A 13,805-nucleotide genomic window follows, 5' to 3' on the forward strand; every position below is an offset into this window, starting at 1 on the left:
GCCTACCAGGCTCCTCTATCCATGGGATTTTCCAGGCAAGAGTACTGGAGTGGGGTGCCATTGCCTTCTCCGCAGGAACTCTGAAACCAAGTATCTATTAGAAATCTATTTTGGTCATCTCAGTAATGACTACATGCTCAGCTATGAGGCCCCAATAGCAGGAGCCTGAGCTGTTCCCAAAGCCCAACCCTCCTCCTCCAGCCTCACTGTCAATGGCCAGAGTGCCCCCTCCCCTGGGGAGGGGGCCTGGCTGCCCAGAGCCCTCCACCCGGCCCCGGAGACCCTCTGCCCAAATTGGGAACTGCCTCTGCCCCACAGGATGGCAGAGCAGACACAAGATGGCACCAGCAGGAGGCGTCAGCGCCCTGAGAAGCCCTGCTGATCCTGCCATGGCCAAGGATGTCAAGACAGTGAGGTCCAGACTGACTGCAAAAACCCCCAGGAATTCCTATAATTCCTGAATTAAAAAAAAAAAAAAAATCATGAAAAGTCTAAACAACTGAACTGAAAAGTTTAAACAATTGAAACTTATCTCCTACATTGATCAAGACAAAGAACAGAAGCTTCATTCAGCCACACACAACAGAATACTGTTTCACAGGAAAATATAAACCTCACCTTCTAGGACCCCACACAAGGCAGGGACTGAAGAAGGTTCTCACATCTAGATGCCCATCTAAATGGCCCACCCACGAGAATTAAGTCTGATAAATTATCTGTGGAATTCAACTGGCTATTAATTATAAACTGCAATTACTCAAAGACATTATCTCTCTGGTACCTTTAGCCACAGGTATATTATCTAACTTGTATTATTTACTTTTATACCTGTTTTAGGGCAAGTGCCATGCATGGCCTATCATTTTTGTCTCTCATGTAATGCTGTCTGGTTCAGATGGTATTGTTTAGCCATTTATTATTTTATAAATATTCACTGATTTGCCCTGACAGTTAGTATTCTAAGGAAAAAGATACGGTTCTCTTTTTCAGGTTCTCATCACTAGGCCCCATGAAACTACAGAGAGAAAGAAGCAAGGTTTTTAAGAGCATTCGTGTCTTAACTTTTAAAAATTATTTCGAAGATTCTTCAGCGTCCCATGGACTGCAAGGAGATCAAACCAGTCAATCCTAAAGGAAATAAACACTGATTATTCATTGGAAGAATTGATGCTAAAGCTGAACCTTCAATACTTTGGCCACTTGATGCAAAGAGCCAATTCACTGGAAAAGACCCTGATGCTGGGAAAGATTGAAGGCAAGAGAAGGGCGTGGCAGAGGATGAGATGGTTGGACATGAGTCTGAGCAAACTCCAGGAGATAGTGAAGGACAGAGAAGCCTGGCGTGCTGAAGTCCAAGGGGTCAAAAAGAGCAGGACACAGCTTAGCAACTGAACAACAACAACAAAGTCTTGATTTTTAAGAATTACTTAGATTTTCTCCAGAAAAAAAATGTTTTTTCTTGCATTTTTTGCTTGAAAGTTTGGGGGCTGCTTCCAAAACAAAGAAATTGAATTTAAGAAAAACAATGCATTCTTACGTTTTGAAAAGTCATTGTATAGTGTTGGGATCAAAATGCAAATTGTAGTTATTTGCTCTAAGTGGTTTCCATTAAAATAACACCACTGTGAAACATTTTCATTCTTTGGTTCTATCGTTTTACAATATGTACTCAGCACTGTGAGACTCAGTGTTGCTACTTAGCAAATTATCTCTAATCCTGTTTTGCAGATGCTTTGTCATACTTTTCTCAAACTCATTATCACCATTTTCTCACTCTGAGTCATTGGGACCCAGCTTTCTCTGAGTTTAGATCACAGGTCTGTGTATACCTAGTCTAATTCCTCTTGAGTAATGAGGCTATGCCAAACAATAAAGAAATGGCAACCCACTCCAGTGTTTCTGCCTAGAGGGTCCCATGGACAGAGGAGCCTGGTGGGCTTCAGTCCATGGAATCACAGGGTCAGACATGACTGAGCAACTGAGCGTTCCCGCACACACAAACAATAAAATATATCACAAATTCTTTTTTCTCAAAAGTCAGACAACTGTCTTACAAATAAATCACAAAGCCTGTGAATCTACATGCCCTCCTCTTTGTACAGGTTGTACTTTTCACACCCACACCCCAGCCTCATATGTTGATAAGCAACATTAACATGGAACTCTGCATTCAAATGAGTATAGCTTTCATTTTCTCCTTTGCCTTTAGCTTCTCTTCTTTTCTCAGCCATTTGTAAGGCCTCCTCAGACAATCATTTTGCCTTTTTGCATTTCTGTCTCTTGGGGATGGTCTTGATCACTGCCTCCTGTACAATGTCACGAACCTCCATCCATAGTTCTTCAGGCACTAGTCTATCAGATCTGACCCCTTGAATATGTTTGTCACTTCCACTGTATAAAAGTAAGGGATTTGATTTTGCTCATACCTGAATAGTCTAGTGGTTTTCCCTACTTTCTTCAATTTAAGTCTGAATTTTGCAATAAGGAGTTCATGATCTGAGCCATAGTCAGCTCCTGGTCATGTTTTTGCTGACTGGAGACGATGACTTCTCCATCTTTGGCTGCAAAGAATATAATCAATCTGATTTTGGTATGGACATCTGGTGATGTTCTCTTGTGTTGTTGGAAGAGGGTGTTTGCTATGACCAGTGTGTTCTCTTGGAAAAACCCTATTAAATTTTGCCAAGGCCAAATTTGTACTCCAGGGCCAAATTTGCCTGTTACTCCAGGTATCTCTTGACTTCCTACTTTTGCATTCCAGTCCCCTATAATGATAAGGACATCTTTTTTAGTTCTAGAATGTCTTGTAGGTCTTCATAGAACCATTCATCTTCAGCATTACTGGTTGGGGCATAGACTTGGATCACTATGATATTGAATGGTTTGCCTTGGAAATGAACAGAGATCATTCTGTCATTTTTGAGATTGCATTCAAGTACTGCATTTTGGACTCCTTTGTTGACTATGAGGGATACTCCATTTCTTCTAAGGGATTCTTGCCCACAGTAGTAGATATAATGGTCATCTGAGTTAAATTCACCCATTCCAGTCCCATTCCAGTCCTTTGTATTTTGGGGCTCCAAAATCACTGCAGCTGGTAACTGCAGACATGAAATTAAAAGACACTTGCTCCTTGGAAGAAAAGTTATGACAAACCTAGACAGCATATTAAAGAGCAGAGTCATTACTTTTCCAGCAAAGGTCCATCTAGTCAAAGCTATGGTTTTTCTAGTAGTCATGTATGGATGTGACAGTTGGACCATAAAGAAAGCTTAGCACCACAGAATTGTGCTTTTGAGCTGTGGTGTTGGAGAAGACTCTTGAGAGTACCTTGGACTGCAAGGAGATCAAACAAGTCAATCCTAAAGGAAATCAGTCCAGAATATTCATTAGAAGGACTGATGCTGAAGCTGAAACTCCAATACTTTGGCCACTTGATGCAAAGAACTGACTCACTGGAAAGACCCTGATTCTGGGAAAGACTGAAGGTGGGAGAAGGGGACAACAGAGGATGAGATGGATGAATGGCATCACCAACTCGATGGACATGAGTTTGAGTAAGCTCCAGGAGTTCATGATGGACAGGGAAGCCTAGCATGCTGCAGTCCATAAGGTCTCAAAGAGTAGAACACGACTGAGAGACTAAACTGAACATTAACATGGACTCAAAATGACCACTTTGATTTTCAGCCTGAGAAAGGCCACCCTCCCAGAACTGACTCCTAAACACCAGCTTGAAATCTCACCATGTGAGAGTCAGTCCTCCATGGAGGGAAAATAAAAAATTAAAAAAGAAGCCCTGGACCAGTGGAAGGAAGAAGGAACTAAAAGGAAAGTTGAAGCTACCACAAGTACTTCATGCATGCAGGTTTGCTCAGTCACTTTAGTCGTGTCCAGCTCTTTGTGATTCTATAGACTGCAGCCCATCAAGATCCTCTGTCTATGGGGTTCTTCAAGTAACAATACTGAGGTAGGTTGCCATGCCATCCTTCAAGGGACTTTCCCCATCCAGGGATCGAACCCACGTCTCCTGCATCTCCTGTGCTGCAGGCAGGTTCTTTACCACTGAGCCACCAGGGAAGCCCCAAGTATTTTATACCTTCCCTTAGGTCAACCCTGACTGTCCCTTCATTTACATCCATGAAAAGGAAGCACAGCCAGTGCATAAGAATTGGGGGGCAATCAGTAGAACAGAATGTCTGTCCAGCACTGACCAGCCCCAGGCCTCAGTCCAGAATGGAAGAGGAGGCAGCGTGCAGCTTAACATGGAGGTAGGTGGTAGAAGGTGCTTGTACTGTACCTATGTTTGATGCTTCTGAAGACTCACAATGAAGTGGTGGGTTTTCTACCAAAAAAGCACAAAAGCATCAATAGCACAGGAAAAAAATGGAAGCCCCTTCAAATTAAGCTTTACTATCTATTTAAAATTTGCAGGAAAATATTACATAGCAAAATAGAAATTTACACAGAGAGGTAGACACATGATCTTTAAGAACAATACCTTGGGCTTCTCTGGTGCCTCAGTGGTAAAGAGTCTGCCTGCCAATGCAGGAGACACGGGTTCAATCCCTGATCTGGGAAAATCCCACATGCCGCAGAGTCGCTGAGACGGTGCACCACAGATACTCAGCCTGTGCTCCAGAGCCAGAGAACCACGACTGGCCCGCGTGCCCTAGAGCCTGTGCTCCATATCAAGAGAGGCCACTGCAAGGAGAAGCCCACACACTACAACTAGAGAAAAGCCTGCGCAGCTGCGAAGACCCAGCACAGTCAAAATAAACAAATAAAATCAAAGAACAATACTTTTTGGATATGTCCTAAGAAACTTTCCTTTGAGCTTCTGTTTTCTTCCTCTGAACAAACAGTGCCACTTATTAACACTCCTGTGCACTGTTCTGCACCAGTAAGCTGAGTAGGTAGCAAATGTAATTGGATTATTAAAAATCTTATTTTCCCCTGATTATCTATTCTAGTTTCCAACTAATGACTACACAAGGCATTTAAACAAGTTTGATTAGAATTCTAAGGGTCATGACCTGTGAATCACATGAAGTTACTTCCCAAAATTTCTGGAATACAATTGAGGGCTCAACAGTGAAGTCTACTGTCTCATCATCACCAGCAAATGTCCTGCACACCATGAAAAACCATGATCAATCCCACTATCTGATATTGTTCTGTATAAAAATGGAACACTACAAGTCCTCCTGATTTGACCTTCAATAGTAATGCTACATAGCATGATGGAGGAGCATTCTGAGAGGTAAGAGAAAGAGGAATCATTTATTCAAAGCTGTTTGAAGCACATTCTATTCCATATGGCCTTTCCAAGGAAATCCTAAATTTGAGGAGAGCAACTGATTCATTTTGATGGCTTCTAACACACTTAAGATGGAGAAGGCAATGCCACCCCACTCCAGTACTCTTGCCTGGAAAATCCCATAGACGGAGGAGCCTGGAAAGCTGCAGTCCATGGGGTTGCTGAGGGTCGGACACAACTGAGTGACTTCACTTTCACTTTCAACTGTCATGCATTTGAGAAAGAAATGGCAACCCGCTCCAGTGTTCTTGCCTGGAGAATCCCAGGGACGGGGGAGCCTGGTTGGCTGCCGTCTATGGGGTCACACAGAGTCAGACACAACTGAAGCAGCAGCACCAACACACTTAAGAAGTTGATGTGTCAAGAAATGCCTTAAGGAAGCTTTTAAAGTTTTTAAACCAAGTACTTTGCCTTTATCTTTATTTGTTGCCACCAGAATACTAATGATAAAATTTGAAACTATGTTCCAGGAACTGTACTAAATGCTCATTTTACATAAGTTGCAACAGAGACCATGTGGTCTGCAAAGCCATAAATAGTCACTATCTGGCCTTTCCTGGTCTGAAAATTCTGGGACAAACCCTGTCCCAATCTAAGCTCGAGATGTTTTAAGATGCTCCCTGCTTCATTGCTTTGGTTAAATGTTGGCTTATCCTGTTTAGGATAGTCAGAGTCTCTGCATTTAAATTCTGCAGCTCAACTCTGCTTACTAAAAATCAACAGACTCTCAACAGCTCTCATAAATTTACACTTTGCTGAGGGAAAAAAAAAAAGTATCTGTATACACATCCACTTTGCTTCTGTACTATAAATTTTACCTTCCAGGTATTCCTATGATGTAAGTCTCATCTGACTTTTATAAGGAAGGCATGTGCTCGTGGTGGTTTAGTCACTAAGCCGTGTCTGACTCTTGTGACCCTATGGACTGTAGCCTGCCAGGCTCCTCTATCCATGGGATTCTCCAGGCAAGAATACTGGAGTGGGTTGCCATTTCCTTCTCCAGAGGATATTCCCAACCCAGGTATAGAACCTTGGTCTCCTGCATTGCAGGCAGATTCTTTACTGACTGAGCAGCAAGGGAAGCTCTAATGAAGGTATATGATCACCTTAAAGGAATCCCAACGGTTTCCAAATATCTAACTGAGCAAATGATTAGAGATTTTAGTCTATTTTTCATCTCATAGCTAGTAAACAAAGCTCTAAATTTTAGTCACTAATCTCACTTAAAAGGGAGAGACCAATTCATGCTTGTTCCATGACAACAGCAGTTCTCTGTGAAACAGCAAGCTCTTAGAAGTCCTGACCTGCCTCCTGAGAAATCTGTAGGCAGGTCAAGAAGCAACAGTTAGAACTGGAAATGGAACAACAGACTGGTTCCAAATAGGAAAAGGAGTACATCAAGGCTGTATATTGTCACCCTGATTATTACTTTATGCAGAGGACACCATGAGAAATGCCAGGTTGGATGAAGCATAGGCTAGAATCAAGACTGCCGGGAGAAATAACAATAATCTCAGATATGCAGATGACACCACCCTTACGGCAGAAAGCAAAGAAGAACTGAAGAGCCTCGTGATGAAAGTAAAAAAGGAGATTGAAAAAGCTGGCTTAAAATTCAACATTCAAAAAATTAAGATCATGGCATCCGGTCCCAACACTTCATGGCAAATAGATGGGGAAATAATGGAAACAGTGAGAGACTTTATTTCTCTGGGCTCCAAAATCACTGCAGATGGTGACTGCAGCCATGAAATCAAAAAACACTTGTTCCTTAGAAAAAAAGTTGTGACAAACCTAGACAGCAATTCAAAAGCAGAGACATTACTTTGTCAACAAAGGTCCACCTAGTCAAGGCTATGGTTTTTCCAGTGGGCATGTATGGATGTAAGAGTTGGACTATAAAGAAACCTGAGTGCCAAAGAATTGATGCTTTTCAACTGTGGTGTTGGAGAAGACTCTTGAGAGTCCCTTGGACTGCAAGGAGATCAAACAAGTCAATCCTAAAGGAAATAAGTTCTGAATATTCATTGGAAGGACTGATGCTGAAGCTGAAACTCCCAATACTTTGGCCACCTGATTCGAAGAACTGACTCACTGGAAAAGACCCTGATTCTGGGAAAGACTGAAGGCAGGAGGAGAAGGGGATGACAGAGGATGAGATGGCATCACCAACTCAATAGACATGAGTTTGAGCAAGCTCCGGGAGTTGGTGATGGATGGGAGGCCTGGCATGCTGCAGTCCATGGGGTCACAAAGAGTCGGACGTGACTGAGCAATTGAACTGAACTGAGCCAGCACGAGAACAAATAGTAAGAAAGTCCAAAGGGATGGAGGTGGCACACTGAGAAGGAAAGATGTAGAACACCTGCTGGTAATCTTTCTGTTCATCTCCTTCATCTGAGCAGCTCAGTTCCTATAGCTGCCTGCCCTTCCATCTTTCCATCCCACTCCCTTCCCACCCTTATTTTTCTTTTTCTTGTTTTCTCTTTCCTTGCCTCCTGGAAGATAAGAGCAGAACTCCCTATCAGACAGGAAAGAAAAAGAAAGCAATAGAGAACAAATTCATTTTGATACTTCTCTGCTCAAACCCTGGTCCCTCTCCCAGAGGCTGACACAGCCATGTATTTTGCTGTGAGTGACATTACACATTCAAAATGAAATACTCCCAAAGGCAGTAAACTGTCCTAGAGAGAGACTTCAGCCATGTGCATTATGTAGGCTCACTAATTAACACAAAGCCTCAAGACGAACACATAGGAGCAATTAGGTTCAAACCAAAAGGAAATCAAAGTCTTCACACAGGATGGTTAATAAATATGGAAATCCTGACCTATTCCCCAAGGATGCTGTCAATATTCAGGTTACAGTTCAGGTCAGAGCAGAAAGAAACAAGGTAAAAAGAGGTAGCATACATGGACTAAGGATTCTAGCATTTTTGACTAAGTATCAAAAATCATTCTACTGAATGATTTTCAGGAGAAATGACCTTTACTGCTGGCAATGACAAAGTCTTTGGGGACCTTTGATAAGATCCTCCACAGAGCAAAAGGGGAATCTCAAGAGTCACACCCATGGGAAATAGAAGTAGACACAGAATCTTCAGATCCAAAGGACAAAGATAAAAGAATAAAGCTTTGAAGCCTAAAAACCCAAGGCTCCTTCTCATCCATATCTCATTATACTTCTCTATCATTCTGCAACACAGCTGCTCTAATTAAAAGCAGTAATTGAAAGAGAACCAGAGGGGCAGAGCAGGGAGGGAAGATGAAAGAAAGAAGAGGGGAGGAGGACTGGGAGAAGGTAAGGAAACATGAGCGAGAATGAGCTGGAAACTCTAAAAGACTCAAAGACAATTGTTGGCTAGAAAACAAAAATCTGGTATACAAAAATCAAAGTGTAGCACGAAGGAGGAACAACATAAGGGAAGGTGGATAAAGGACAAGAACCAGGGAACAAAGGGAGGGACTGAGCTCAATGAAAAACAGAACCAAGGAAAGAATTAATAGAGAATTAATCCCCAGAAGGAGGAGGAGGAGGAAGTAGAAATAACAATGAAAGAAGCTGCTGCTGCTTAATCTCTGTTGTGTCCAACTCTTTGCAACTCCAGTGACTGTGCCAGGCTCCTCTGTCAATGGGATTGGGCAAGAATACTGGAGTGGGTTGTCATTTCCTTCTCCAAGGGATCTTCCCAACCCAGGGGTCGAACCCACTTCTCCTGCATGGCAGGCAGATTCTTTACCACTGAGCCACCAGGGAAGCCCTGATGAAAGACATGATTAATCCAAAAACAGGGAGCTACAAAATACTCATTTTAAGTTACCACCAGACATCTGAAAACCACAGTGATACTGTCTATTGGTATGTTGTTTTCAAAAAATTGTTTACATCAAAAGAGAGAAAAGATGCTCATTTTCAGCATCTTGCTTCAGGGTGGAAGGAGAGTAAGATCAGGGCCAAGTTGGGGATTTGAGATAAAGACTGAAAATTCTGGTGAGTTCAGAAGAGATCTTAACACAACTGGCTATTCAAGGACAGTGACAGGGAAAGGCACCATGGCAGGTTGAGAAGCGTGTTCTTTGAACATGCTCTGGGGAATAAAGCATCTTTGCTAGTCATTCTATATGGCAAGAGAGGGAAAAGGTAAATTGCATTGTGCAGGTCATTGTGTGCCTAGTACAAAGTACAGGCTCATTAAATTCATATCTTTTATTCATGTTGCAAAATAAATATCATGGGTCAAAGGACACTGGAAATCTCAACCTGAGAACTCAAAGAGGCAGCCACATGTTTCTGAAGCTGTAACCAAAAAGAGACCCAAGATCTCTCTAAAAAAAAACAAACAACTTCCACTTGAACTCCTAAGCCTAACACAAGATCCCACCCACTTTGTACATAATCTCACTTTATTGTCACAGCATGCCTGAAAGAGGTATTAACCTCTCCAATAAACTTTACAAGACTAAGGTTCAAAGAATTTCAGTATCTTACTCATTGGTCAATGACGACTTCTGAGAAATGGACCACATCTACCAAGATATAAACCCCACAAGGCCATGGGTTTGGGTCTGGGTCTATTTTGGTCTCAGCCATTCCCTCTTAGAAAAACGCCTGACACAAAGAAACTAAACAAGAATTTATTGACTGAATAAATCATAAACAGAGTGACTGTCTGTTTATGATTAGACAATGAACATGGCTAGGGGAAAAAAAAAAAAACATCACTTTGCCCATTGGTCTTATTTTAAATTCATGATGGTTAACCTCCAAAGTGGGCTCACAGCCTTCATAAAGCAGTCCAAGGTCTTTCAGTCCATTTTATTTACGTATTCTATTTAGAGCCATGAGTCAGGATCAGCTCACCTTAAAGAGAGTGGAGGGAAAAGATCTCAAGTTTAGAAGACAGGGAGGTAAGGAAAAACCAGAAAACTCTAAGGAAGAGGAGCTAGTGTGGCAGGGGAAAAACCTAAGAGAAAACAGTGCCCTGGAAGCAAAGAGAAAAGAGAATTTCAAAACAGAAGGGATAACTGGTCAGTTTCCCTAAGAAAAAGACTTCAAGAAGCTTTCCTATGGGAGTAGAATGCATAAGGAATTAGGAAACATGGAATAGTACAGAAGCCTTGACCAGTTTTACCGGGGGCTCAGAGGCTGGGCGGAGAAGGTGATAGCACCCCACTCCAGTACTCTTGCCTGGAAAATCCCATGGACGGAGGAGCCTGGTAGGCTGCAGTCCATAGGGTCACTAAGAGTTAGACACGACTGAGCGACTTCACTTTCACTTTTCCCTTTCCTGCATTGGAGAAGGAAATGGCAACCCACTCCAGTGTTCTTGCCTGGAGAATCCCAGGGACGGGGGAGCCTGGTGGGCTGCCGTCTATGGGGTCACGCAGAGTCGGACACGGCTGAAATGACTTAGCAGCAGCAGCAGAGGCTAGGACAGCCCTGTAGACCAGGGGTCCCCCACCTCCAGGATCTAATGCCTGATGACCTGAGCTGGAGCTGATGCAATAGTAATAGAAATAAAGTGCACAGTAAATATAATGCACTTGAATCATCCCCAAACCATCTCCTCTACTTCACAGCCTGGTCTGTGCAAAAAATCTCGTCCATGGAACTGGTCCCCGGTGCCCAAAAGGTTGGGGACTGCTGCTGGAGATATTCCACCTCAAAGCAAGAAGCCAGCATCCACCTGTCACGGGACGCAGCTGGTCTCTGCACCTGACACTCATTCTCATTCACCTGCCTCCTTCACTAGATGCACTCTACCCTGGGGGTTGACACCAAACTCCCCTCCTATCACCAGATCAATAATTAAAGCCAAGTCACAATTAATGTGGCAGGAACGTGCTGGGCCTGCTGAAAGAGCAAAGGGACTTAACGCCAGAAGAGCCACAGGATTTAGCAACATCCTCGTGCTTCCTTACACCCTGTGCCCCTGGGTCAAGCAGGTTTAGCTCTCATGCTCACTCGTGTGGTCTGGACACTGAGCACCGCCTCGCCACCTCCCTTGCCCCCACCTTGAGATCTTCTGTCATCAGACGGTGCCCCTGAGACCACCTCCCGTGGTGCTTAGACATGGAGTCTCTCTGAGGTCCCCCGGTCTCAAGAATTTTGGCTTCAGGGCTCAATACTATTCTCTCCAACAGTATGTTGGTCCTAATTCTCCGTGATTTCAATATACACAGAACATTCCTGCAACACCCTGCCATTTCGGCTCCTTCCGGTCCTCTCCTCCAAGGAGCCTGTGGTCTCCCCCTCCGCTCGCTCGCGAGCTGACCCACAGCCCAGACGCCTCCGCACCCCGTCTGCCGCCGCCATGGGGCACAGCCACTACAGACGGGAGGGGACAAGCCGAACCCAACCCGGCTGGTTACTCACTCTCTGGAGGGCTGTCTCTTCACATCTGACTCTGGAATTTGAAGGCCTCGGGGCAGGTGATTGGAAATAAGATGGAGAAAAGCAAAGAGAGGTGACAACCCAGAGAAGAGACTGGAAACGAAGTCGGTCTCTGGCCGCCTTGGATCTTGAGGAAGCGGGCATCTCTCAGGACACAGAGCTGGCCCAGGGCCTGGAGAAGCTGTGGGAGGATCCAGGATGGTGCGAAGGCAGGACCAGGGCCGCCTCACATTGGGGGTGACCGCCAGCAAATAGGGGACGTGTGTGAGCGAAAGTGCCAGCCCCGGCCTTTGGAGCAGGAAGGAAGATGGCGGCAACTCCACCCCTGCGCCCAACCCCCAACCCCCACCCCATCTCCCCCCTACCTCCCCTCTACCTCCCCCGTAAGCCCCTTACCCACCCCACCTCCCCCCTACCCACCCCAGCCCACTCAACCCACACCACCCCACTCAACCCACACCTCCCACCTCCACCCCACTCCCTCCCCCCATAGAAAAGGACAAGAAGGCAATCTGGGGAGTGTGTTCCACCTGGGCCCACCTGGGCCCACCTGGATCTTTACAGAACTAACCCACCATCATTTTAACCAGGAGACTTTTGGAGAAACTTAACACCTGTGTTCATCAATTTTTCCTCTGGCTGGACAAAAATTCATTGTTATTTCACCATCACTTTGCAGGTTATTACATTCAATATTCACTCCTGACAGACCTGGAACATCTGATTTTTGCGAAATGTTGTCTTCAATCCACTCTTATGTAGAAGCCAAGACTCATTCTCCAGCACCATGAGTTCCATCTTCATGTTCCATTCCATATCAGAGTCAATCACTAAGTTTTAAATCATCTGAATCAGAACTATATTCTGAACTACGATCATTGTCTGAGACACCAGTACACATGTCGCTAAGACAATCTGAGAAAGTAGCTGCATAAAATTCACCAAAAAATTCTTCTTCACGCAAAATTTCACCATGCATCATTTTTGAAAATTTTATGCTTATAATATACACAGGTTAAAACAAAATGTAATGGAGCAAAATGTGAATAATAAGGACAATCATAAGCTGTGTAATGAACCCTTAATCAGTTTTAAGCTCTATCAACTTCCCATGGTGATGTTACTTGCATCAGTCTCTAAAAACATATTGATACATCTCAGGTCAATAACCTGCTGATTTCAAGACAGCAACCTCTGGCAGCCAGCTCCTCTCTCTCCAGCTCATTACCTCTAGATGTTCAGTCGCTCAGTCATGTCTGACTCTTTGCATCCCCACAGACTGCAGCCTGCCAGGCTTCCCTGTCCTTCACCATCTCCTGGAACTTGCTCAAACTCATGTCCATTGAGTTGATGATGCTATCCAACCATCTCATCCTCTCGTCCCCTTCTCCTGCCTTCAATTTTTCCCAGCATCAGGGTCTTTTCTAATGAGTCAGTTCTTCGCATCAGGTGGACAAAGTATTAGAGCTTCAGCTTCAGCATCAGTCCTTCCAATGAATATTCAGTACTGATTTCCTTTAGGATGGACTGGTTGGATCTCCTTGCAGTCCAAGGGACTCTCAAGAGTCTACTAAAGCACCACAGTTCAAAAGCATCAGTTCTTCAGCGCTCAGCTTTCTTTACAGTTGAACTGTCACATCCATACATGACCACTAGAACAACCATAGCTTTGACCATATAGACCTTTGTCGGCAAAGTAATATCTCTGTTTTTTAATATGCTGATTAGATTTTTTATGGTTTGTTTAGAATAGCTTTTTGTTTAGGCCTAGGCCTTCCCTGGTAGCTCAGCTGGTAAAGAATCTACCTGCAATGCAGGAAACCCCTGTTTGATTTCTGGGTCGGGAAGATTCCTTGGAGAAGGGATAGGCTATCCACTCCAGTATTATTGGGCTTTCCTGGTGGCTCAGACAGTAAAGAATCTGCCTGCAATGTGGGACACCTGGGTTCAATCCCTGGGTTGGGAAGATCTTCTGAAGGAGAGCATGGCAAACCACTCCAATATTCTTGCTGGGAGAATCGCCATGGACAAAGGAGCCTGCCTGGTGGGCTACAGTCCATGGGGTCGCAAAAAGTTGGACACAACTGATTGA

At 44.1% G+C, this 13,805-nt stretch overlaps 1 long non-coding RNA gene across 2 annotated transcripts in view; it reads right to left on the reverse strand.

Annotated features, from left to right (window-relative positions):
- LOC129652819 (uncharacterized) overlaps positions 1-12,011 on the reverse strand; it is a 162,411-nt gene extending 150,400 nt beyond the window's left edge. For both annotated transcript variants that reach the window (XR_008714800.1, XR_008714799.1), the window contains exon 1: positions 11,696-12,011. This is a non-coding gene — a long non-coding RNA (uncharacterized LOC129652819). The remainder of the gene's footprint in view (positions 1-11,695) is intronic.
- Between the last annotated feature and the right edge of the window lie 1,794 nt (positions 12,012-13,805).

This window comes from Bubalus kerabau, chromosome 5 (assembly GCF_029407905.1).
Source record: "Bubalus kerabau isolate K-KA32 ecotype Philippines breed swamp buffalo chromosome 5, PCC_UOA_SB_1v2, whole genome shotgun sequence".
In the NCBI taxonomy this organism is placed as follows: domain Eukaryota; kingdom Metazoa; phylum Chordata; class Mammalia; order Artiodactyla; family Bovidae; genus Bubalus; species Bubalus kerabau.